A 25,925-nucleotide genomic window follows, 5' to 3' on the forward strand; every position below is an offset into this window, starting at 1 on the left:
GGTTCAGTGTGTATGTCATCATGCATGTGTGTACACAAGTTTGAGGAACACATGAACATGTGGCCAGATTTTCCCACTTGGGTGCTGATGTCAGCCCAAGGGAAGGAAGGCTTAGGGAGTAGGTTTTTTATGTCTCTCTTGTAGAATATGGCCTGTGTTGCTTGGGGTTAAGGGGCTGGAGTTCAGCATGGGGCTGTGCTCTCTAACCAGTGCTTAACCTGTTACAGGGAGGTCATACAAGGCGGCCTGTTTTTCTTCACTTTGGGACTTCCTGCTTCCTGGTTTGAGTCAGCCCAGGTGCAGGTACATCCGCCTTTGTTCTTGTTTCTCAGTGAGTGGTTCCACTCCCTGTTGGAACTGTGGGAGCCCAGTTATGAGATGGGTTGTACATGTGTGTACATACATTCACAAGAGGACACAAGTGTGGTGCCAGAGTGGCCTGGTCGTGCACTATATTGGACCCAGTAAAAGGGAGGACACAGCTTGGAGTCTGCGTCCTTAGCTGGCTAATGTTAGTGTAGCCCTGGGAGGCCCCCAATTCAAGCTAAGTCATTCCCCTCCCTCCGTTGCCCTGTGGAAACTGAATTGCCAGTCAGGAATTGTGCATGTGCATACACATGTTCCCATGGAAGCACTTACATGTTTCTAAACTAGATTGGTCATGTACTTTATTGGACTCAAGAGAGGAAAGGCTGGGATTGGAAACTGTAAAACATCCCTTCTCCGGCCTGTGGAGCCTGAGGTTATAGACCTGTAACTTTGAATGCTGCTGCCCTTCCTAAATAGTGCTGCTTTGACTAAAAGGAGATTGTGCCTGGTAGCCTGTGCTTCAGCTTATAGACCACTGTCTTGTTGGTTGCTTCTGGTAGGTCCATGTGCCTGTACACACTTTCACAGGAAGGGCACATACATAATGCCAGATAGGCCATTTCATGGGCATATTGGGCCAGAATAAGGAACACCAGGGCATGGAGACTGCCCTGTATCTATACCCCTCTAATGCCTGTGTAGCCTGGGGTTATCTGATTGGAGCTGGGGATGTAGCCACTTCCCCAACTAGTCCTTCACCTGCTACACTGATTTCATGCCAAGGACCTGTTCCCGTTCACATAAAGGAACTCTTTATTCCTGATTTGTGTGAGCCCAGGGGCCAGTGCCATCTGAGATACACCCGTTTTCAGATAAAGAGTATACCCACCCTGCCATCCTGTGGGAATCCACTCGGGTGAGGTGTTGCTGGCATATGTATACATGATTGCACCTATGTGGTGCCAGTTGAACTAGAGGTGGGCTCTAGAGAGCACAAGAGATGGCATGCTGGAACTTGGAGTGTGTCCACCAGCCCTCCTAGCTATGGCCTATATACTGGGATTATGGGCCCTGAGCTGGGGATACTGTTGCCTTCCACATCCAGTGGTTCACCTTCCACCGGAAGGTCACGCCCGGTAGCCTGTTTTTCTTCATCTTGCAAACCTTCCACCTTCTTTATATAGTTTTTTTTTTTTTTTGTCGGTCGTGGGGCTTGAACTCTGGGCCTGGGCGTTGTCCCTCAGCTCTTCAACTCAAGGCGAGCGCTCTACCACTTGAGCTACAGCTTCCACCTTCCACCTTCTTGATCTCTGTTGGCCTTGGTGCCAGTACCATTCACAGATGCCCCCAATTCAAGGGAAGCTGTTCCCCTCCTGCCCTTGGAACAGGAGAAGGAAGGCCAGGGCTTGGAGACTTCCCCACATGCATGCCTAGCTAATGCCTGTGTAGACCGGGATTATTGGCCTGGAGTTGGGGATGCTGCTACTCTCCCTAACTAGTCCTTTACTTGCTGCAGTGAGTTCATGCCTGAGGGCCTCCTTCATTCACCTCTAGGAACTCTGTCTTTTTGGTCTCTGGGCCCAGGGCTGGTGTCATTCAAAATGTCTTATTTCAAAGTAACATTTGCCTCTTCCCACCACCCCATGGGAACCAAATTGTGAGTGAAGTGATGTGGGCATGTGTACACACAAATGCATGGATGTGATGCCACATTAGATTAAAGGAGGGCTCTAGAGGCTGAAGATTGCAGTATGTCTACCACCATTTTCAACTGTGGCATGTATACTGGAATTATGAGCCCTGAGCTGGGGATGCTGCCACCCTCCCCATCCAGTTCTTTACCTTTCACAGGGTGGACCAGTGGCCTGTTCTTCACCTCAAGGTCTATCATCTTGATGGTTCCTCCTGGTCAGCCCATGTGCCAGTGCCATCCCAATTGACCAAGTTTCAAGGTAAGTGGATCCATTTTCCCCTTCATGGGAACCAATTGCTGGAGGGGTGGGTGGATGGGTTGTGCGCGTACATGGTTTTGCTTATGTGTACACAAGTTTGAGGGACACAGTTTCATCTCTTCATGTTGTATTGTATAGCCAGAAGGGAAGGAAGGCCAGAGACAAACTTTCAGGTCTTCCTTCCAGGTTGTGGCTTGTGTTGCCCAGGGCTATGGGCCCAAAACTGGGCATGCTTCCACCATTCCCAGCCAGTGCATCACCTGCTACAGTCCAAATGAAGTTTTTCTTCATTTTGGAACCTCCCTGCTTCCTGGTCTGAATTGGACCAGGTACTGGTTCAGGACAGGTGTTGAATGCATGTATATACATGATCAGAAGAGGGAACATATGTGGTACCAGATAGACTTGGTCATGGGCAATATTGGACCCAGGAGAAGGAATCCCAGGGCTGGGAAACTGCCCCATGTTCATAATTGAATATGTTTCACATTTCTTGCCCCATCACATCTGCCTTTTTGTGAATTGCATTCTCAGATATTTTATTCAATCTCATGTATACTGTTATCTTCTTGATTGAAACACTCCTCCATTGAATATATACTTTTTAAATGTCTTCAACCTTAAGAGAGCATGTTTTTTTTTTCTTGATGTCACTTACTGAAGAAAAGTGTTGCTGTAATATAGATAAATTTATTGATATTTTCTTACATATATATTTATTTACTTGGGAAATCTCCATTCTTAAAATACACTATTTCATTTTAAAGCTTCCAAGTGTTGCTTTCTACCTTTGCGTCTTTGATTTTAGGAATAGTCTGCAAAGGCTTTAAGTCAAGCTCTATTTTGTATCTTATTCATATAGATAGCTAGCATATCCCAGTGGCTGTTTAGTGAATAGTCTAGTGTCAAATCTCAGGATTCTACATAGGTTTGTTTCTCAGTTCTCTACCCTGTGTCCTTATTCTGTTTCTTCAGCATTAATATCAGACTGTCTTGATTACTATGCTTTAGTATAATAAATCTTTGTTTGAGATATGATGTGTCCCCAAAATTGTTGTTGCAAAATTGTTGGGTCTTTGATCTTTCATAATCCCTCCTCTCCTCTATTACGGGGCCAAACCCAGGGTCTCTTGCATGCAAGGCAAGCACTCTACCACTCAGCAACTCACCTCTTAACTTTGAGGAGCAACAGTCACTGGGTCCAGGTGAGGTTTGGGGAAGTTTCCCTCTAGAAGTAGGGACTTTTGACTTAGGGTCCTTGACTTTGTCACAGAATAAAAATTTTCAGAGAAGTCACCATGGTAAGAAAATTTGGCAATGCTTTATTGAGTTAGCAAGCAAACAGAAAAGCAGACACACAAAGACAGAGGCACACTGAGATTGTGGTTGCTCTTAGAGAGTCGTAGAGATCTTTGATATCAGGGCATTAATATATAAAGGCAAGGCCTGTCATAAAGCCATATATAGGCATTTATCCTAGCTCTTAATAACTCTGGTTGTTGCACCGAGTTCTTAGTTATTTGGTGACTCAGTCTTTAGTGTATTTCTATCAGGAAAGAACAGATTTTTCCCCATAGAACAGATGCTTATCCTTTTTTAAAAAAAAAAGATTTTTATTGCAAAAATACTGTAAAGAGGGGTTACAGTTACATGAATAACGTAATGAGTACATATCCTATCAAGCATTGTTGCCTCCTTTGTTTTTCCCCTACATTCCCTTCCTTTCCCTCTCCCCAATTACTCTCCCCCCCAAAATTGTAAAGTTTGTTTTCAACATAGTGTCTTGTACATCTCATTGTTACAATGGGTTAACCTGTATCCCTATTTAAGCATTTTGTTTTTCCCTTTCCCTCCCTAAATTAGAAAAATGTATATACAAGATGCAGGGTACTGGAATCAAAGACAGTGAAAACAGGGGCTATACCGTGGGGGGAGAAACATAACAAAGAAACAAAAAAACCCACATATTACATTATAAATACATTAAAAACAATAGCAAGAAAGAAAAAACCACTTGTGTCCCTATCTTGGGACACAAGATAACATCATCTTATATGGTCATATGTACATGGCCTTTGACCTTTCTGCTTGTCCTAGACATATGCTAGTTATTACAAATAACTGAAACCATGGGACCTATGTTTCTTTGGGCCTGGCTTACTTAACTTAATATAATTTTTCCAGGTCTTTCCATTTCCTAACAAATGGGGCGATATCATTCTTTCTGATGGAGGCTCAGAATTCCATTGTATACTTATACAACATTTTCTGGATCCATTCACTTACCGAGGAGCATCTGGGTTGGTTCTATATCTTAGCGATGGTAAATAATGCTGAAGTAAACATAGCTGTGTTGGTAGCTTTAGTACGGTCTTGTTTGTGATCATTGGGGTAAATGCCCAAAAGTGGGATTGCTGGGGAGCTCTATGTGGAGTCTTTTGAGGAACCTCCATACTGCTTTCCAAAGTGGATGAACAAGCTTACACTCCCACCAACAATGTAGTAGGGTTCCCTTTTGGCCACATCCCCTCCAGCATCTGGTATTATTAGATTTCTTGATTATAGCCATTCTAACTGGGGTGAAGTGGAATCTCAATGTTGTTTTAATTTGCATTTCTTTTATAGCTAGAGAAGTTGAGTATTTCTTCATGTGTCTATTGTCCATTCTTATTTCTTCTTCAGAGATGTTTCTCTTTAAGTCTTTAGCCCACTTATTTATTGGGCAGTTGTTTCTTTGATGATTTATTGTTACGGGATTTAACATTTTTGAGTTCTAAGTATATTTTAGGTATGAGACCCTTGTCAGTTGTATGGCTAGTGAAGATCTTCTCCTCATCTGTAGGCTTTCTATTGATCTTGCTAGCTATGTCCTTTGCCATGCAGAAGTTCTGCAGTTTCATGCAGTCCCATTTGTCCAACCTTTCTTTGATTTGTTATGTTACTGCCAAAGAGACCTAGGATTTCTCCTATTCCTTCCTGTAATATTTTCAGGGTATCTGCTTTGACTTCCTGGTCTTTGATCCATTTGGAGTTGATTCTGGTGCAGGGTGATATATATGGATCTAGCTTTAGTTTTCTACAGGTGTTTGACCAATTTTTCCAGCACCATTTACTGAAGAGGCTGTCTTTCTTCCGTTCTATTTTTAGCTCCCTTATCGAAGATTAGGTGGCTATAGGTCTGTGGGTTAATTTCTGGGTCTTCCATTTAATTCTATTGGTCCTCAGGTCTTGTGCCAGTACCAAGCAGTTTTGATTGCTATGGCTATGTAGTAGTTTGAAATTTGGTATTGATATTCCTCCAGCACTGTTCTTTCTGTTAAGGATCGTTTTTGCTATTCAGGGTCTTTTATTGTTCCATGTGAATTTTGGGGTTGCTTCTATTTCATTGAAGAGTGAGGTTGGAATATTGATAGGTATCGCATTGAATTTGTAGATAGCCTTGGGAAGTATTGCCATTTTCATGATGTTAATCCTCCCAGTCCAGGAGCATAAGAGGTTTTTCCACTTCCTAAGTTCTGCTTTAATTTCTTTTTTCAGGTTTTTAAAGTTTTCATCATAGAGGTCCTTCACTTCTTTTTTTTTTCTTTTTGGTCGGCCGTGGGGCTTGAACTCTGGGCCTGGGCGCTGTCCCTCAGCTCTTCAGCTCAAGGCGATCACTCTACCACTTGAGCTACAGCGCCACTTCTGGTTTTCTGGTGGTTTATTGGAGATAGGAGTCTCACAGTCTCTCCTTGCCCGGGCTGGCTTTGAACCGTGATCCTCAGATCTCAGCCTCCTGAGTAGCTAGGATTACAGGCGTGAGCCACCAGCGCCCGGCTCCTTCACTTCTTTAGTTAACTCCTAGGTATTTTATTTTTTGTGGTGCTATTACAAAAGGACTTGCTTTCCTGATTTCAGCCTCACTCTTCTCATTGTTGGCATACAGAAAAGCCATTTTGAGGGTTAATTTTATACACCCTGCTACTTTGCCAGAGTTTCGAATCAGCTCGAGTAATTTGGGAGTGAGTGGAGTCCATGGGATTCTTTAAAAACAAGATCATGTCATCTGCAACGAGGGAAAATTTTACTTCATCCTTCCCTATTTGGATCCCCTCTATGTTTTCATCTTGTCTTATTGCTGTAGCTAGGCATTCTAATCCTAAGTTGAAGAGAAGTGGAAAGAGTAGACATCCTTGTCTAGGTCCTGATTTTAGAGGAAATGGCTTTAGCTTTTTGCCATTAAGTATAATGCTGGCTGTAGGTTTGTAATACACAGCCTTTATTATATTGAGGAATGTTCCATGGATTCCTAGTTTTTCCAGAGCCTTCATCATGAAGGGGTGTTGGATTTTGTCAAGTGCTTTTTCTGCAGATGCTTATCCTTATGATGAGGAATGCATGCTAAGTTAGAAGCAAAGAAGATAGTGCATGTATGTTTCTAAATGTCTTGTTTCCATCAGAGTTCCTAGATGCCATTCCCCAGGTCTCATTTTTCCTGATATATCCTGCTTGAAACGATAAAACATTCTGATATGACTTCTCAGAAAATTGCATTCAATGTACAATTGATTTGCTGGAAAATAATATATTCTTAGATATTGATTGTTCCCATACATCATTTTTGGCATGGTTCTCCTTTTAACTGTATTTCAGTTATTTTGTTGGCTATAGTTCTTGGTGTGCTTTTGTTGGTGTGGTTTGGTTTGAACAACACTGGGAATTGAACTCAGATCCTGGTGTATGGGAGGAAAGCATTCAACCATCTAATCCACAACATAGCCATGTTAGTTACTTTGGGAACTATTTAAAATACTTATTTTTGTTCCTCTTATAATTTATTATTTTTACTTTTTTCATCCTGGACTATTGAGTATAGGATTGTGTGTATGTGTGCGCATATGTGTGTGTGTGTGTGTGTGTGTGTGTGTATGGATACCCACATGCATACATATGAACGCATATACGCCAAAAATACTGGGGCTTGAATCCCTTTAACTTTTTCCGACCACGGTTAACACTTTACCACTTGAGCATGTATACACTTTTGGTATGGCTTTGCTGGTTAATTGCTACTCAGGAGGCTGGGATATGTGGATGGCAGTTCAAAGCCAGCCTGGGCAGAAAAGTCCCTGAGACTCTTTATCTCCTATGAACTACCCAGAAAAAGCTGGAATTGGCACTGTGTCTCAAGCCACTACCTTAAGGAAAAGAAGCTCAAAGACTGTGCTCAGGCCTTGAATTCAAACCCTAGGGCCAGCATATAAAAGAAATGAATGAACTCTGAATTGCCTGACCATGCTGTCTTTGAACCATGATCTACAGATCTCAGCCTCTCTAGGTAGGATTGCAGGTGTCAGCCTGTAGTAATAACAATAGTCATTTATTATTATTATTGATGGATATTTTTAAAGACAATGTGGATACTGGTGGCTCAAGGCTGTAATCCTAGCTACTCAGGAGGATGAAATAGAAGAATCTTGGTTTAAAGCTGGCCTAAGGGAGAAAAATTGATGTGACTTATCTCCAATGAACAACCAAAAAGTTGGAAGTAGAGCTGTAGCTCTAGTGGTATAGTAGTAACCATGAGCAAAAATGCTTAGGGGCAGTGCCCAGGCCCAGAGTTCAAGTCCCAGAATCAGCCCCCAAAATTAAAATAAATAGAAGACAAAATAACCCCAGGTATGGCTAGTAATAGTATGCCTAGTTTTCCTTTAATTCTGAATTTGATTGCCACCAACAAGCAAAATAGACAAACCAACAAAAGATATTTCCACAATCAGAGGAAACTTTTTGCTGATCCTTACTAATTAACAGACAACATTTTTTCTTACACTATTTCATTTAGAAAGACTAATAAAGGTGCTAGTGGCTCAGCTCATTCCTGTAATCCTAACTATTCAGGAGCTTGAAAATTGAGGATTGTGGTTTGACCTGAGCAGATATGTCTTTGATACTCTTCAATAAACTATTCAAAAGTAAGTGGAAGTGGCCCTGTGGCTCAAGTGGTATAGTGCTAGCCTTGAGCACAAAGAGTCTCCGGTACAGTGCTGAAGCCCACAGTTCAAGCCCCAGGACCAACAAAAAAGTTAAAAATGAAAAAGAAGAAAGCCAAAAAAATAACTCCAGTAGAAGAGAAATGATTATTCAATGACTACTATTACAATAATGCATTTCTCAGATTACAATGAGGTTTCACTTTGTATCACCATATAAATGTAAGATTATTAAATTTCAACTATTTAACTACATTATCCACTAAATTGGGGTGTTGATATATATGTTAAATCAAAGTGAGTTACAGAAACATTAGAGATGTACCTGAGGCAATGAAATCAATGTTCTTTGGAGAGAAACTCGGGTTGAAGCTGACCATCTAGGTAGGTCTTCAGGAGGCTAGGGCTGTTTCTCATCCAAAGGTTGCTCTCCTTGGCTGGTCCCCTCCCCTTAAGTTTCTACAAAGGATTAGCTTATAGGTGTGGGAAAAGCAGCAGCTTAAATTGAAGTCTTAAAAAAAAAAACCTCTTGTGTTTAAATGCAGGATCTGAAGAAGTCGTTGGCTTACTGGACTCTGAATTTGAAAGAACTTCAAACTATGAAGGACCACCCAAGCCACATATTCCAGAGAAGAACATGATGTTGGCAAAGAAGCAGATAGAACATTTGCACAGAACATGGGAGGACCTCTCCTGTGAGTAAGTCAGTCACATCTGTTCACAGGAGGCTGCAATGCCCACAAATGCCAGTGTTAGAAAGGAGCTTTAATTTTGTTAAACTTGAGGTACTTTTCAGTGGAATCTATGGTCCTCAACTGTTCCTTTACATTCTGTAATTTTAGAAAGTAGCAACATGCTTAACAGAAACAACCCCTTGGTTCCATAGCACTGGATGTTGCAAGCCTACACACTTTTAAGGAACATTTGAAAATAACCTTAATTAGGGAGAAGAATGACAGGGATGGGGTGTTGTGGGGCTCAGTTCTTGCTGGATTAGGTGGTGACAAGTGCTGTCTGTCTGTCATGAAAGGCCTCCTCTGGCTTTGCTTGGGCAGCAGCTCATCTGAGCCTAACAGCAGGAGTCTTACTAGGCTCCCCTAAGCATGAGGTCTCTTACATTGTTAACTTCATACACATGTAATCATGTTCTTACTTAGAAGAGCTGGGATTTTTAAACTTTTAGAAGCTATCAGATCAGCTGCTTGAACTCAGAGGTTAAGGGGTACTCAGATGCTTACTGCTACCCAGTAGAGAGTCCTGCTTAGATTATTAGATAGTTTATGTCAGTGATGAAATCAAAGCAAATTAAAGGCTTCAAGTAATCTTAATGATTTTGAAGCACATAGAATTCAGTGGAAGTGGCACTGTGCTTCAAAGTAATAGATCACTGGCCTTGAGCAAAACATCTCAGGGACAGTGCCCAGGCCCTGAGTTCAACCAAAAACATGAGCATACAATTGAAAGGACAAAGTATTTTGTCATCTCATTTTTAAATGTTGTTTTAAGTTTTTATTCACATACACAAGAAAGAGTTTGGAATACTTGGAAAGTTCTCCAAAATTAATGTAGAACAGACTGTAGAGTCATTGTGAGATTAATGAGGAATTCTGTGCCATGAAAGACAAGAGTTTTAAAAGCTGAAATAAAGACATGTCAGAGAGGCAGTTAGCTCCAAAATATATTGATAACCTAACCGATGCTGGGGGATCTAGGAGTAATTGGTTGTTATACTATAGAGATGTTGAACCTTCTGAAAAGATAAAATGGTTTAGGGTTGGGTGTAATGTTTACAGCAACTGAAAGCTGCTCATAGGTTTTATTGGTTGATTTCTGTACTAGTCAGGTACTTTTGATCATCTCCATTTTCCTTAGTAATTTTTAATGCTTCCCACATTGGAACAGGTATTTTTTGTTAACTTGTACTATTATCTCTTTGATTTAATGGTAGATTTCACATAAGGAAAACAGGCTAAAAGGTAAATTAATTTCTTATGCATGAGTATGAATTAATTTCAGTAACGTGAATTGAGTATTTCAATCTTCCACCACACAGTGTATGATTTGGGCTTGGAAGTTTATTCTAGAGGGGAGGGTTTATCCTCACTTTACATTCATGAGCTAAGACAAAAGAGAACTTTATGTACCTTTACTCTATTCTGTATCTCTATGCATAATTCCTGTAAAAAGAACTGTCTTTTAAGACTGGAGGGGTATAATTCTTATTTTGATTGGTTTCATAGAAAATTATCTCTACAGGTTGAGAGCTTTCACTTTGCATCTAGAAGTTTTCTCGTTCTGTTTATCAGACCTGGATTTCAGCTTGAGGAAACCTTGCTTCTTTTTGGGGGTGTTATTTGTCATAATAATTCATGTGTGTGTATATGTACATATATATGCGTGTGTGTATGCATTTATATACACGTATGTGTATATATGCATAGATACATACATATGTGAATGTATGTATATATGATGACTTGGCTAAGAGCCCCTGGGTGAAGCCCTGGGTAAGACCAGAGAAGGGAGCCGCATAAAGAAAGTACTCTGGTGTATGATATGATGCAGTGTTGTGCCAACAGGCTGATTTCTGAGGCATTTTTCTTGTTTCTTTCTGGTAGCTCAGGATATAGATGTTTCTAAGAGCAATATTAACAAGGTCTGTCTAACATGGAGTTTGGTGGAACTTGGCTAAAGGGCACATACTTCCTGACCCAGGAAAGGTGGTTAGTGTCTACAGAGTATAGAATAATACAATTGGCATAAATTTGAAAGTTCCTAGGGCAAGTTGTAACTGAGAGCTACACTTTGATTGACATACATCACCCTCCAGATTATGGTTGGGACCTAAAACAGATTAAGTCCTTACTGGATGAAATTTCATAATCTCCAGGTGATTATTTTCTTTTCCTCTGCCTTCCTTTTTTATTTAATATCGTAAGTATGCTTGTGATCTTCACAACTTCATATGGAGATTGGGTTAGAAATGTGCATGGCTGCAGAAGTTTTCCCATGTGTTCTGTTCTTCACTTCTCACCTTTCAATATCATATAAGAGTCCCTTGTATGGAAAGACAAACTAGAAGACTTGAATGCCCATCACTTACTCATGCAGTAAGTACTTAGGGAGTACCTCTTGTGTTGTATTCTCATGTCTGCATTTTATGGGTATAGCTTTAAGGAAGTACAATATATCCTCTACTTACCTTTGAATCCTCAGAATATGTACAGGACCTGAAATAGAACAATGTTTTTAATCTCTTCTCCAGTAGTACCCATATCTTAGCACTGTGGTCAGGATTAAGGAAATTGGTAGCATGGGAAGCTCAAGAGGCACATATCTGCAGACAGATGTTTGCTTGTTACGTTCATGTTCTATTTTAGTAATAAGTTAAAAATTATATGACATATAGAATGTGGAAAATTTTAAAGAATGGTTTAACAATAGAAAATTGTCTGTCCTTCGTCCAGAATGCTTAAGAACGGCGATATTTTGAATTTCAGATATTGGAACATTTGCATATATGTGATAAGATATCTTTGTCATGGGACTAATTCTAAACATAAAATGCACTTAATTTCTATATACTGAGACTAAAGGTAATTTTATATACTTTAAGTGTGCCTTGAGGTTTTTTTGTTTTCATTTCCTTTTGTGTTGTGCCTGAAGCTTGAGCTTAGAACCTGAGTACTTTCCTTGAGATTTTTGCTCAAGGCTACTGCTCTACTACTTGAGACACAGCTCCATATCTACATTTTTGTAGTTAATTCAAGATCAGAGTCTCAGAGGCTTTTCTACCTAGATTGGCTCTGAACTGTACACATCCTCATATCAGCTAGGATTATAGGCATGAGCCCCTAGCAGTGTGCTCCTGTTTTGATGGTAGTAGTCACATGAGGCCCAATGTGGAATCTTCTCACTTTAGACATCATCACAGCACTTATGATTCTCAGATTAGAGATGCTTAGCCTGCATTTTACTTCTTTACCCCATTGGTTTGTCTGTGGCACTCCATTTTGAATACCAGAGTTCTGAAGAAGCCCAGAAAAGTACTTCTCCTTCTCAGGGAAGTATTCCTTATTACAATAATCTTAACCCTGAGGTTAAGAACTTTTTACACTCAGGTTATTTTGTTGTTTGTTAGCTTAGATTTCTGATGCAAACTTATGCCCAACCCCTTCTCTTTGAAATAAGAAAATGTACTAGGGTGAAGTAGGTCCACGTGTTTATAATGGCCTCTAGGGCTGTCATTCTGAAAGGTAGGGGAGTGAAGGTGTAAGATTTTGGGGAAGGTCACAGAGCATCAGCACTGGGCTCCACCAATGGGAAGTCCTCATGACCAAGCCTCTTCTCCAGCCAGAGCACTCCAGGAGGGCAACCCTTCCCAGAATATTGGAAACTTTCTTGTCTCTGGGCAGTCAAAGTGAAAAAATGTTGGTGTGTGGAAAGTGGAGCTCTACAGCTATAGGAACCAAGTAAGCAATTTAGTTGGAGGCATCGACTCGCATGACCCCATGAGAGTCTTGTGTGCTGTGAGGGTGCATATGCCAGCATGCATTCCTCTGGGGGAAATAAGAGGGACTCCCCTTTTTCCATGTCAGGGCAAAGGCCTGATGCCCAGCTGCCAGACTCTGATGAAGGTTTGTTGGAAGTGCCATTCATGTCCTCCCCCCTCCCACCCCATTAATCCTGTAAAACAATGCTTGCAGACTCTCTTTGTATGTCTAAGTAAACTCACCAGTGCCTTGCTCTCTCTTTGCAACCTTTGATCACTGGAGCTGCTTCACATTTTGGGGGGGAGGCCTTACTTTTGAAGCTCTAGGTTTTTTGTGAAAAAATTGTACAGAGGGGTTACAATTACATGGGCAAGATAATGAGTACATTTCTTATCAAGCATTGTAGCCTCCTCCTTTGTTTCCCCTTCCCATCCCTTCCCAGCCTCCCCTCCCCACCCAGTCCTCCCCCCATTCCCCCACCAAAGTTGTAAAGCTCGTTTTTCACATGACAACTTGTACTTCTCATTGTTGCAACGGGTCCAACTGTATCCTTATTTAAACGACTTGTTTTTCCCTTTCCCCTCCACAAATTATAAAGACATCAAATACAATGAAAGCAGGGGTAATACTGTGGGGGAGGGACATATAAAGCAACAAAGAAATAATCCTATAAATGTGTTAGAAACAAATGCATGAAAGAAAAAAAACATTTAAATACATATCTTAGGGTTCATTTTCCTAACATCACCTTATCTGACCTTTTCTGCTTGACTTATACATATACTAACTATTGCAAATAAGGGAAACCATGGGACCTATGTTTCTTTGGGCTTGGCTTACTTCACTTAATATAATTTTTTCCAGGTCTTTCCATTTCCTAACAAATGGGGCAATGTCATTCTTTCTGGTGGAGGCATAGAATTCCATTGTGTATATATACAACATTTTCTTGATGCATTCATCTACTGAGGGGCATCAGAGTTGGTTCCATATCTTAGCTATAGTAAATAAGGCTGCAATAAACATAATTGTGCTGGTAGCTTTAGTATGGTCTTGTTTGTAAACATTTGGGTAAATGCCCAAAAGTAGGATTGCTGGATAATAGGGGAGCTCTATGTGGAGTCTTTTGAGGAACCTCCATAGTACTTTCCAAAGTGGTTGAACAAGTTTAAATTCCCACCAACAATGAAGTAAGGTTCCCTGCTGTCCACATCCCCTCCAGCATCTGTTGTTATTAGATTTCTTGATTTTTGCCATTCTAACTGGGGTGAGGTGGTATCTTAATGTTGTTTTGATTTGCATTTCTTTTATGGCTAGGGAGGTTGAGCATTTCTTCATGTGTCTATTGGCTATCCTTCTTCCTTCTTCAGAGAAGTTTCTCTTTAAGTCTTTAGCCCACTTATTTATTGGGCAGTTGTTTCTTTGAGGATTTGTTGTTGGGGGATTTAATTTTTTGAGTTCCAAGTATATTTTAGATATGAGACCCTTGTCCGTTGTATGGCTAGTGAAGATCTTCTCCCAATCCCTGGGCTTTCTATTGATCTTGCTACCTATGTCCTTTGCCATGCAGAAGCTCTGCAATTTCATGCAATCCCATTTGTCCAACCTTTCTTTGATTTGTTGTGTTTCCCAGTCTATTGAGAAAATTTCGGGCTGCGCCAAGGAGACCTAGGGTTTCTCCTATTCGATCCTGTAATGTTTTCAGAGTGTCTGCTTTGATTCCAAGGTATTTAATCCATTTGGGGTTGATTCTGGTGCAATGTGATAGATAAGGATCTAGCTTTAGTTTTCTACAAGTAGTTAACCAATTTTGCCAGCACCATTTACTGAAGAGGCTGTCTTTCTCCCATTCTATTTTTTTAGCTCCCTTATCAAAGATTAGATGGCTATAGGTCTGTAGGTTCATTTCTGGGTTTTCAATTCTATTCCATTGGTCCTGAGGTCTATTCTTGTGCCAGTACCAAGCTGTTTTGATTACTATGGCTTTATAGTAGAGTTTGAAATTTGGTATTGATATTCCTCCAGCAGCGCGTTCTTTCCATTGAGGAGCGTTTTTGCTATTTGGGGTCTTTTATTGTTCCATATGAATTTTTGGATTGCCTCTTCTATTTCCTTGAAGAATGAGGTTGGAATTTTGATAGGTATTACATTGAATTTGTAGATAGCCTTGGGAAGTATTGTCATTTTCACGATGTTAATCTTTCCAATCCAGGAGCATGGGAGTTTTTCCCATTTTCTAAGTTCTGTTTTGATTTCCTTTTTCAAGTTTTTAAAGTTTTCATCATAGAGGTCCTTCACTTCTTTGGTTAAGTTTATTCCTAGGTATTTTATTTTTTGTGGGGCTATTACAAATGGAGTTGCTTTCCTAATTTCAGCCACACTTTTCTCATTGTTGGCATACAGAAAAGCCATTGATTTTGGGGGGTTAATTTTATACCCTTCTACTTTGCCAAAGTTTTGAATCAGCTTGACTAATTTGGGAGTGGAGTCTATGGGATTCTTTAAGTACAAGATCATGTCATCTGCAAAGAGGGAGAGTTTTATTTCTTCTTTCCCTTTTGGATTCCCTTTATGTTTGCATCTTGTCTTATTGCTGTAGCTAGGCATTCTAATACTAGATTGAAGAGAAGTGGAGAGAGTGGGCATCCTTGTCTTGTTCCTGAGTTAAGAGGAAATGGCTTTAGTTTTTCGCCATTAAGTATAATGCTGGCTGTAGGTTTGTCATATACAGCCTTTATTGTATTGAGGAATGATCTGGATTCCTAATTTTTCCAAAACCTTCATCATAAAGGGGTGCTGGATCTTGTCGAATGCTTTTTCTGCTTCTATTGAGATAACCATGTGGTTCTTATCCTTGCTCTTGTTGATGTGATGAATAATATTAATTGATTTGCGTATATTGAACCAGCTTTGCATCTCTGAAATTAATCCTGTTTGATCATGGTGTATAATTTTTTGGATGAATTGTTGAAGTCGATTGGCCAAAATTTTGTTGAGAAGTTTTGCATCAATGTTCATCAAAGAAATGGGTCTATAGTTCTCTTTCTTTGATGAGTCCCTGCCTGGTTTTGGGATGAGGGTTATGATGGCTTCATAGAATGTGTTCGGTAGTGAGCTTTCTCTTTCAATTTCATTGAAGAGTTGGAGGAGTATTGGTGTGAGCTCTGCTTTGAAGGCCTTGTAGAATTCCGCTGTGAAACCATATGATCCTGGACTTTTCTTAGCTGGGAGGTCTCTTATTGCTATTTCTATTTCAATGTTTGATATGGGCCTATTAAGATGGTTTAACTCATCTTGGTTTAGTTTTGGCATGTCAATATTTGCTAGGAAAAGGTCCATTTCTGCCAAGTTCTCAAACTTATTAGCATAAAGTTTTGAGAAGTATTCCCTTATAATGTTCTGAATCTTGGTTGTTTCTGTGGTGATGTTTCCATTCTCATCTCTGAGTTTATTTATTTGGGTGTGTTCTCTTCTTTTTCTGATAAGATTTGCTAAGGGTCTGTCTATTTTGTTAATTTTTTTGAAGAACCAGCTCTTTGTTGATTCTTTCTATAGTTTTTTTTGGATTCTAATTCATTTAATTCTGCTTTACTTTTAATTATTTCTTTCCATCTACTGGACTGGGGTTTATCTTGCTGCTCTTTTTCAAGGAGGTTCAGATGTCTCATTAAATTGTTGGTTTCAAATCTCTCCAATTTGTTGATGTAGGAACTCAGAGCTATAAACTTGCCTCTGAGTACTGCCTTTGCTGTGTCCCAGAGAAGCTGGTAATTTGTGTGCTCATTTTTGTTGAATAGCATGAACATTTGAATTTCCTTTCTAATCTCTTCCATTACCCACTCATGATTCAGCAGAGTGTTGTTCAGCCTCCATGTGTTACCAGACTTTCTTTGGTGGCTTTTGGTGTTGAGTTCTAATTTTATTCCCTTGTGGTCAGAGAGAATGTTTCTGAATTTGGACAAGTTTACTTTGTGGCCTAAAATGTGGTCTATTTTAGAAAATGTTCCATGTGATGCTGAGAAAAACCGTGTATTCTGGTGCTGCTGGGTGAAATATTCGATAGATGTCTGTTAAATCTAGTTGATCTATGCAGCTGTTTAAATCTGGGGTTTCTCTGATGAGTTTTTGCCAAGTTGATCTATGTAGTGGGTAGAGTGGTGTGTTAAAATCCCCTACAATTCATGTCTTTGGATCTATGTGGGATTTGAGGGAAAGTAGTGTTTCTTGGATAAATTTGGGTGCTCCATTGTTTGGCGAATAGATATTTAGAATTGTAATATCCTCCTGAAGGAGAGATCCCTTAATTAGTATGTAGCGACCTTCTTTATCTCTTCTCACAAATTTTAATTTGAAGTCTATTTTATCTGATATTAGGATTGCAACTTCTGCCTGTTTATGGGGGCCGTTATCTTGGTAGAATTTGTTCCAGCCTTTAATATTGGAAATGTGATTGTTTTTACAGGCAAGATGTGACTCCTGAAGGCAGCAGATAGGAGGATCTTGTGTTTTAGTCCAACTAGACAGTCTATGTCACTTAATTGGAGAGTTCAGTCCGTTAATGTTAAGAGATAGAACTGAGAGGTATTTGGGAGTTCCTGCCATATTATCCACCTTCTTTGGGCTGCGAAAACTGGGTCCTTCCTATGGTTCTTGGATTCTCAGTTTGGTTGCAGTTTCTTGGCCTTTATTGTGGTCTTGTTGGTTTTCTATGTGTAGGATATCTTTAAGAATCTTTTGTAGGGCTGGTTTGGTGGAGATGTATTGTTTCAATTTTTCTTTGCTATGGATGGTTTTTATTTGGCCTTCAGTTATGAAGGAGAGTTTAGCTGGGTACAGTATTCTTGGTTGATAGTTGTTTGTTTTTAGGGCATGGCATACATCATTCCAGGCTCTTCTTGCTTTGATTGTCTCTGCTGAGAAATCTGCGGTGATTCTAATTGGTTTCCCTTTATAGTTGATTAATCTTTTCTCCTTGACAGCTTTAAGGATCTTTTCCTTGGTCTGAATTGATCCTGTGTGGATTATAATCTGACGGTGGAATGTCCTATTCTGGTCTGGTCTATTTAGCCTTCTAAAAGCTTCTTGTATCTGAATAGGACTATCTTTTTGCATGTTTGGGAAGTTCTCTGCTAGGATCCTGTTAAACAAATTTCCTAGACCATTATCTTCTGTTTCTAGATGCTCCTCTACATCCATTATCCTTATATTAGGCCTTCTGATGGTGTCTTCCAAGTGTTGAATAGATCTATCATATTTCTTGGACTTGTCTTGGATGGTTGTATGTTCTTTCTCTATAATATCTAGGCTGTCTTCAATCCCCAAGATTCTATCTTCTGCCTGGTCTAACCTGCTGTCAAGACTGTCTACTTTGTTTTTTTATTTCTTTTCCTTCCAATTGGTCAGCTTTGATGGCTTCCAATTCTTTGTTGAAGCTTTGTTTTAGATCTTGTATGAACTTCTTTACTTCCTTAATTTGGTGTTCAGTGTTTATTCTCAAATCACTTAGTTGATTGGTTATGGTTTCCTTGGACTCCCATTCCTTCTGTTGGGTTCCATTCAGCATTCCCTTTATGGTCTCCCTGACTTCCTTCAGCTCTTTTTTAATGGATCCCATGAATGCCTTTAGTGATCTTTGTGTATTCTCTTCCTGCTCTCTCAATTCCTGTATTACTCTTTGCTTAGCTTCCTCCCGTTCATGCCATTCCTGTAGTTCTCTTTGAGTGTTCTCAGCCTGTTCACACCATTCCTGCCTTTCTCTTTGAATATTCTCAAGCTGCTCATGCAAATCCTGTATCAGTTTTTGAGTAGCTTCCTCACGCTCATGATATTCCTGTATAAACCTTTGGATTGCCTCCTCACTCTCCCTATCACGCTCATACAGAGTCCTTTGTATGTTTTCAATCTTTTCATTTATCATGTTTGCCAGCAGTGTTTGTAGAGCTATTTGGGAACTCTCCTCTGGATTATTCATTATCTGTTCTATCCCCTGATTATCATGAGTGGGAGTTGAGATACCCAGACTTGCCATTTTTCTTGTTTTTCCAGCTTACTCTGCCCATTTGGGATGAAAATAACACCAGTTTTGTGCTAGAGCACTATCTTAAGGCAAGCATCAACCAGAGTCTGTATTTGCACAGTCAATAGTCTGCATATACAATCTAGTTCAACAGATACATCTATTCAACATCAAACAACTATGTATTAATGGGCTATGAACCGCAAAGAAGAATTTGGAAAACCAGAAATTATTAGGGTTAGGGAGAGATGTGGGTAAAAAATAGGAATAGAGTGATGTGGGAAGGCACAGGGAGAGTTAACTAAGTCCTAATCTCAAAGCAGGAAATAGGTTGGATAGGATGAAAGTAGAGAGAGAGAGAAAAAGAAGAAAGAGAAAGGGGGAAAAAAGAGACCAGAAAAAAATAGAAAAGTAAAAATTAAAAATATTATGCAGAATCGAAAACAACCTATTCAGAGAAGAACTTTAATATAATGAGAGAAGGGGAGGGATATAAAGGAGATGTGAAAAACTTAAAAATAAAAATACTTAAAATATTATATAGGTATAAAGAGGTAGTACTGCTATTAAGGAATTTAAGTCTCAGAGGTTTTGAATTGAGTAATAAATTTGTGGATTAAGTGTGTACACAATGGGGGATAGGGTCTAATAGTCAACTACGGGTTTATCTGAGGATGTGCAGAACAATTAAGTCACATAAAGAAGAACGAAAGAGAAGAAAAGGTAAAAAGGATAAGAAAGAAAGAAAAAAAGATCAGAAGTTCAGTAGAACTAAACAAAAAACAAAAAAAATTTTTTTAAAAAGAAAGAAAAATGCACACACATATACCCCTAAAATAAAAATTATAAGAGGAAAAAAAGTTACTAGAAAACAATTTTTTTTCAAAAAAGGTAAAAATTAAAAATTAAAAAAAGTTTTAGAAAAGAAAAATTTTTTTATAAAAGGTACAAAAAAAAAAAGAAGAAAAAAAAGTTCTTTGATTTTTTTTGGGAGGGGTGGGAAAAATCCTGTATCTCCCTTGTGTCCTTAACCAGACTCCTGTTGGAGTCTCTGGTCTGCTTGTGGTGTTGGATTTTCTTGTAGCTTGGTTGGTTTCTTAAGTCAGTTTGTTTGAACAGGCAGAAAAATGCTCTGCTTTACCCAGGATTTTGTGACCCTCCTCCCAGGCTAGTTCAATGGGAGGGAGATCTGCTTTGAGTATCACAAAAGAGGGAGATGGCTTTTTCCTCAAGTTTGGAGATGCTGTGATGAGGCTAGGTTCTGGGTAGAGTTGAGGCCTTTCAGCAAACAGTAGCTTTTCCCGGAGGCTAGTTTGTGAGAAACTCACAGAGCCCAGCCTGGAGCCATTCTCAGGGTTTATGTTTACTGAATTTCAATTGATTGTCAAGGCTGTTAAGGGGAGGGGCAGCCTCTGGCTCTGATTACCCAGTGAAGAAAGCCACTCCTGGGGCTGGCACCCTAGCTGGGTGACTTTTCCCTGGGGGGAGCTGAGTCTGGCAGGTCAGGTTAGGTTCTTGTGACCTGCTAAATGACTCTAGTTTTCTTCCAAGGCCTGAGTTGGAGCTAGCAGCTCCACCGAGCTTTGTCGGTATCCAAGATGGAGATCTCCGGTACTGGGGTGTGGGGGGAGGAGTGGCCTTCCCTCCTCTGCTCCCTGAGAAGGAGTGAGGGCGTTAGGCTTCTACTCATGCCAAGTCTTGGTTCCTGGGTCGTCTCTGGTCTGCAAACTGCAGGATGAAGATGTCTGCTCTTTGTCGGTTTTTGCTGGTGTTGAGTAGAATCCACTTGCCCGCAGCGTCTGCCTCCTTCGTCCCGGACTCTCTGTTTTGCAGGTATGGTGACTGCGGCCACCGATGCCACTGCTGCTGCCACAGCGGTGGCTCCTGGCAAGTGCTCGGAGCTGTCTCCTTGCCTGGATTTTCCCTCTCTGGCCTAACTTTCTGTTCTGTGATGGCACACTTGGTGTGATTCTCTGGCTTAGGACTGTTCACTGGAACTCTAAAACTGCTTTCTATGCGAGAGCTTGTTTAGCCTCCAGGTTCTCCTCCGCCAGCTTCCCTGAACCTGCTTCACATTTGTTGACAAGGATTAATTCCTGCTTACTGACTTAAAGTTTCCTCTCATTGTCTATGATCCTGTAAAACTGTGTAAAGTTAACTTTCTGCTCCCTGACTGAAGATTTACTTTTATGCCTATATGCTCTATATAAGTATGTGATGTGTCCTTACTCATATGGTGTGGTCCACTTTCTGCCTACTGATCACGTAATCAAAGGTCTCGCTGAGGAATCAGCAGCAATTTAGGTTATATCTGTTTCCAGGACCAGCCTAGCATTCCCTTATCCCCTTTTTAATAAATCATGCAATGGCTTTGAAGGCAGCGTATTTGCAATAAGAATTGTTTGCAGAATTTTTGCCCTTCAAACTGATCATGCCCACAGGCCCTGGCCATGGTCTATGTTAGTCACTGTCCCAAATGTCCTTCACATATTATGTTTCCCCAATTTCCCACTCAGTATCCATCAAAGGAAGGTAATACTGTTACCATCATATTCTACCAGTGAGATCAAACAAGCTAGGATTCAAAGCCAGACTGCATGTCTTGCTCTAAGCACACACACTTCACTATTGAGAATAAATATTTGGGTTTTTTTTGTGTGTGTGTGAGCTGGGGTTCATAGCTGTAACCTTAGTGATTCAGAAAGCTGAGATAGGACGAATCATGGTTCAAAGCAGCCAAAGGAGTGTGATCTGTTTCCCTTTCATGTAGATGGTTGTATTTTCCAATCTTCTGACCAGATGTCAGGGACTGCATGAGACACCCAGTCTGTGACAGAGCAACCAGTCCCAAGACAGCACTAGTGAAATGGATAGTGGGAACACACCACTCTCTCAGGTGTGAGGACAGAAGTTATGCATTGACACAGAACTGTTAAATAGTGATAGAACACTCTAAATAATTATGTGGGGTAGGCAATGTCACCCCATTTTTCGTTCTCTACAAGCCATTTCCTTTTTAGTTTTTTATATAGGGTCCTGAGCTAACTTTACCCAAGCAAACCTCAGAACCCAATCCTCCTACCCTATTCTCCCTACAGGCCTGTGCCACTACACCTTTCCTCATAGAAACTATCCTCTTGGAAAAAGATGATACAGACCACAAGGAACAGGTCTAGGTGATTTATTTCCTACTGAGGGCTTTCCTGTCTAAACAATCCTCTATTTTTTTTAAAAAGAAAGTTGTGTAGTTCACTTTTATCAGCGCCACTGCTGCACTTTTCCTCTTTTTTCCCTCAAGTTCTGTACCCTCTCCCTACCCTCTTGAAGATTGTACTAATATGCCATACCAGTCTGTATTCTTAATTCATTTCACTTTATAAAAAATTGCTTTTCTAGATCTAATGGTTCCCACCTGTAATCCTAGCTACTCAGGAAGCTGAGATATGAGGATCATGCTTTGAAGCCAGCCTAGTAGGAATTTCCATGAGACTCTTATATACAAGTTGTAGAGAGTGAGCCTTAAGCAAAAATGATGACAGTCAGCATCCAGACCTTCAGGACCAGTATACATACATACATACATACATTCATACACACACACACACACACACACACACACACACACACACACACACACACACACTTTCTCTACAGATAGCTCTTGTGCTATTGCAAACCACATTATTCCTCATGCATCATCTCCACAGGACAAGGCTGCATGAAATCTTTTCTCCTTCCTCTAGATCTAGCAACTGAGTTATCTTGAGAACATAAGAGCTCTGTTTCATGCCACCAAATAAGTTTATAGAAATTTATGCCCAATAATATTAATTTCATTTAGACTTAGGTATGCTAAATGTTCTATAATAATAGAACATAATAATAGCTGGAGAGGAGGAGGAGCACGGGGCTTGAGGGGAGCTGCACAAAGTCCAGGATCTCCCAGGCATGGAGGAAGGTCAGCATGTGGCCAGCTGGACTGCCTCCCTTTGCCTGCTGTATAGCCCAAGAGGGCTTCCCTGGGCCAGTCTGAAGTGGTGGAGCCCAGCACTGCCAGAAGATCCTTTCATCCAAACATCACTGGCATGGAGGTAGAAAATCTACTGTTCACTAGAGGAAATGGCAGCTTTTTGGGAAGGCCCAGTAAAAGTAACCTTGGAGATGTTATGCTTTATGTTAGAAGAAATGGAGCTGTCACCCACACCAAGACCCAGAACACTGAGGACTACTACAACCTATATGGAGGGAAGAAATTTCTCACCCTGGCTGAGCTGGAGTATCATGGGCAGCTGAAAGGGAATGGAGATTTGATCTACCTCAACTACCTGCTGAACTGTGCAGATCCTACCTCTGATTGGTGGTTTCCTGGTCACCTGCCTGGAAAAAAAAAGCAGAGAAACTCCTCCCTGAGAAAGATGAAAGCTTATATGGGAGAGCCAGAGCCACCCTGGGGAATTTTGTTCTCTCTGCACACTTGTGACAAGGGAGAGCAAAGATGGAAAGTATGAAGTGACCCATGTCAGGATTTACAGCTGAATATGATGTTGGTGTAGGAGAATGGGACTATTCATTGACAGAACTGGTGGATCATTAAAGAAGAATCATATGGTGGAGACTTTTGGCACAGTACTACAACTCAAGCAGCTTCTCAACCCAACTTGGATGAACAGTGTTGAAATTGAATACTGGGTTCAAGAACTAGCGAGTTAGCTGAGACCACAGATAAAGTCATGAAAGGATTTGGGGAAGAATTTGAGACACTACAGCAACAGAAATGCAAACTTCTCTACAGATGAAAAGTGGGTCAGAGGCAAGAACAAAAATAGATAAAGAATAAACTTCCCTTTGATTACATGAGGGTGGTCGTATAGGACAGGACTTGAGTGAGCCTGTTTTTTCTGACATCAACACAAACATCATTATGCCTGTATCTGAAATGAAGTGTAACAATTCAAAGCCCCCAAATAGTTACATGGCCATGCAAGGCTGCCTGCAAAATACAGTGAATGACTTTCAGTGGATGATGTTCCTGGAGAACTCATGGGTGGATTGTTGTAATGACAAAGGAAGTGGTGAGAGGGAAGAGAAAATGCAACGAGTCCTGACTGGATGAGTGTGCTCTAAAAGTAGAGGGTCATGCATGTTCAGAACCTCAAAGAACAGTTCATGACTACATGCTTACAGAAGTTCAAGCTCTTCAGTCTAATGCTCTCCCAACTGAACTATTTCGGCGGCCAGAAGTTCAAGCTCTTATAGGCAGAAAAAGTAATACAGAAAGAATGGTCTGGCAATACCACTTTCAGACCTGGCTGGGTGATGGTGTACCCAGTGACCATGGGGGATGCTAGACTTTGGAGGAACTCCACCACAAGCAGAAGAGAATCATGGATGCAGGCCTTGTTGTGGTCCACTCCAGTGCTGGACTTGGCCTGGTGGGGACAGTCATTATGATTGGCATTCTTACTGACATCATTAGAGAGAAAGGTGTGGCTGGTGATGCATTCCCAAAACCATTCAGATGGGGCAGTACTAGAGGTCAGGCATGGTCCAGACATCCTGTTCATAACATGGCTGCCCAGCATTATATTGACATACTACAGCACAGGATTGAAGAAGAGCAGAAAAGCACGTGAAAAGGGCATGCTACATCACTATTCCCTAGCAGAACAGACAGGTGGTGGGTCAGAGGGACCTCCTGCCCTGCCGTATGATGCCACTGAATAGGGACATGAGGGAAGGCAGTGCTAGAGTCTGTGAGAATATGGGCTTGATGCAGCAGCAGTAGAGCTTCTGATGAGAACACTCCAGCACTCCAGCACAGAAATAGATGCAGACTTTGAGCCCTCCTGCACAGATGCAGGAAAGTTTACAGAAGGAACTGAAAGACTTGCAGTGTGGTCAACTACCATTTGACCAGAAACGTTTAAACAATTTAAAGACCATTGTATTCTAACTCAATTTCATCTGCTCAGATTTGAAGAAATCATCTCTGCAATGTAGCCAGTGTTCTATTTTTATTGAATTCTGGTCCAAATTGAGGAAGCAGTTAAATTGTGCTCCTATTTTACAGATTGGGATTGACATTCAAGTTGTGAGCAGGTTTTTCTTTTTATAACCTTAATTGATTTGACCTTTGTTTGTTTGTTTCTGTGAGGATCATGGGACACTTGTAAGAAGAAATGGCTTGGAAAAATTAAGTAGCAGTATTCTTGGGAGGAGAGAACAATTTTATTCACCTTTGCTGCAATCTAACTCTGGTGTGTGTTCTTGAAAAGAACACCACAAACACAGTATGGGTCAATTACAAGATGATTCCAGAGTCTGAGAAACTGAAGATTCAGAAGCCACAACTGTTACATTGTAACAGAGCAGAAGGTACCCTGTGGTTGCAGAGAGGAGAGGGCTGAAACACACCCTGTACATGGCCTTACTTGAACTCTAATCACCCCTGAAGTTCCCAACCTCTTTGAGTGTTGCATTGGGGAGTGACTTTCTAAGAAATCCATGCTGGTGATACATTCAGCCAAGCATTTTTCAGTCAATAGTGAGTATTTAATTTGGTGGATTGTTTTTGGTCCTAATTAGTCAAGCCAATATCAGAGATTGTCATGAGTTGATTGTCTTTGCATTGCCATTAAAAACTCAAAAGAAGTGGAACTGTGGCTCAAAGTGGTAGATTGCTAGTCTTGAGCAAGAAGAGCTCAAGAATGGTTACCAGGCCCTAAGTTCAAGCCCCATGACTAACAAAAATAAAACAAAAAAAAAGTTAGTCACAAGAATGAGCTGGAGGGGTATAGCTCAGGTGCTAAAACCAGGCTAGTAAGCAAGAAGCCCCAAGTTCACACTGTAGTACCTCCCCAAAATAAAAACTCAAACAAATGAATTAGGCTGAGATGTATTTTCCTTTTAGCAGATGGGCAGTTGCCAATATCTGTTGACCAATAAAGTTGTGAGGGGATAGCAGTTGCTCTGTCTTTGCATCTGGCATAATCATCTTGTGTTTAGAGCAAAGGAAGTGTCATGATCTTGAAATGTCAGCATCTCTCAGATTAGTCTGAGCTGAGTCAGTTGAGTTGATCTGCTGGTCCTACAGGGGTCACTTACGTGGTTGGCAGGGTGCCTGAAATGATGGGATGGCTGGGCATATATTTGTGTGTGGAGTCCTCAGAGCCTGTCTTGTATT

General features: G+C 40.7%; 1 pseudogene; it reads left to right on the top strand.

Annotated features, from left to right (window-relative positions):
- Positions 1–1,910: 1,910 nt before the first annotated feature.
- Positions 1,911–24,536, top strand: LOC138819006 (tyrosine-protein phosphatase non-receptor type 11-like; annotated as a pseudogene).
- The last annotated feature ends 1,389 nt before the right edge of the window (positions 24,537–25,925 follow it).

This window comes from Dipodomys merriami, unplaced genomic scaffold (genome assembly GCF_024711535.1).
Source record: "Dipodomys merriami isolate MVZ:Mamm:240054 unplaced genomic scaffold, mDipMer1.0.p SCAF_8, whole genome shotgun sequence".
Classification (NCBI taxonomy): Eukaryota; Metazoa; Chordata; class Mammalia; order Rodentia; family Heteromyidae; genus Dipodomys; species Dipodomys merriami.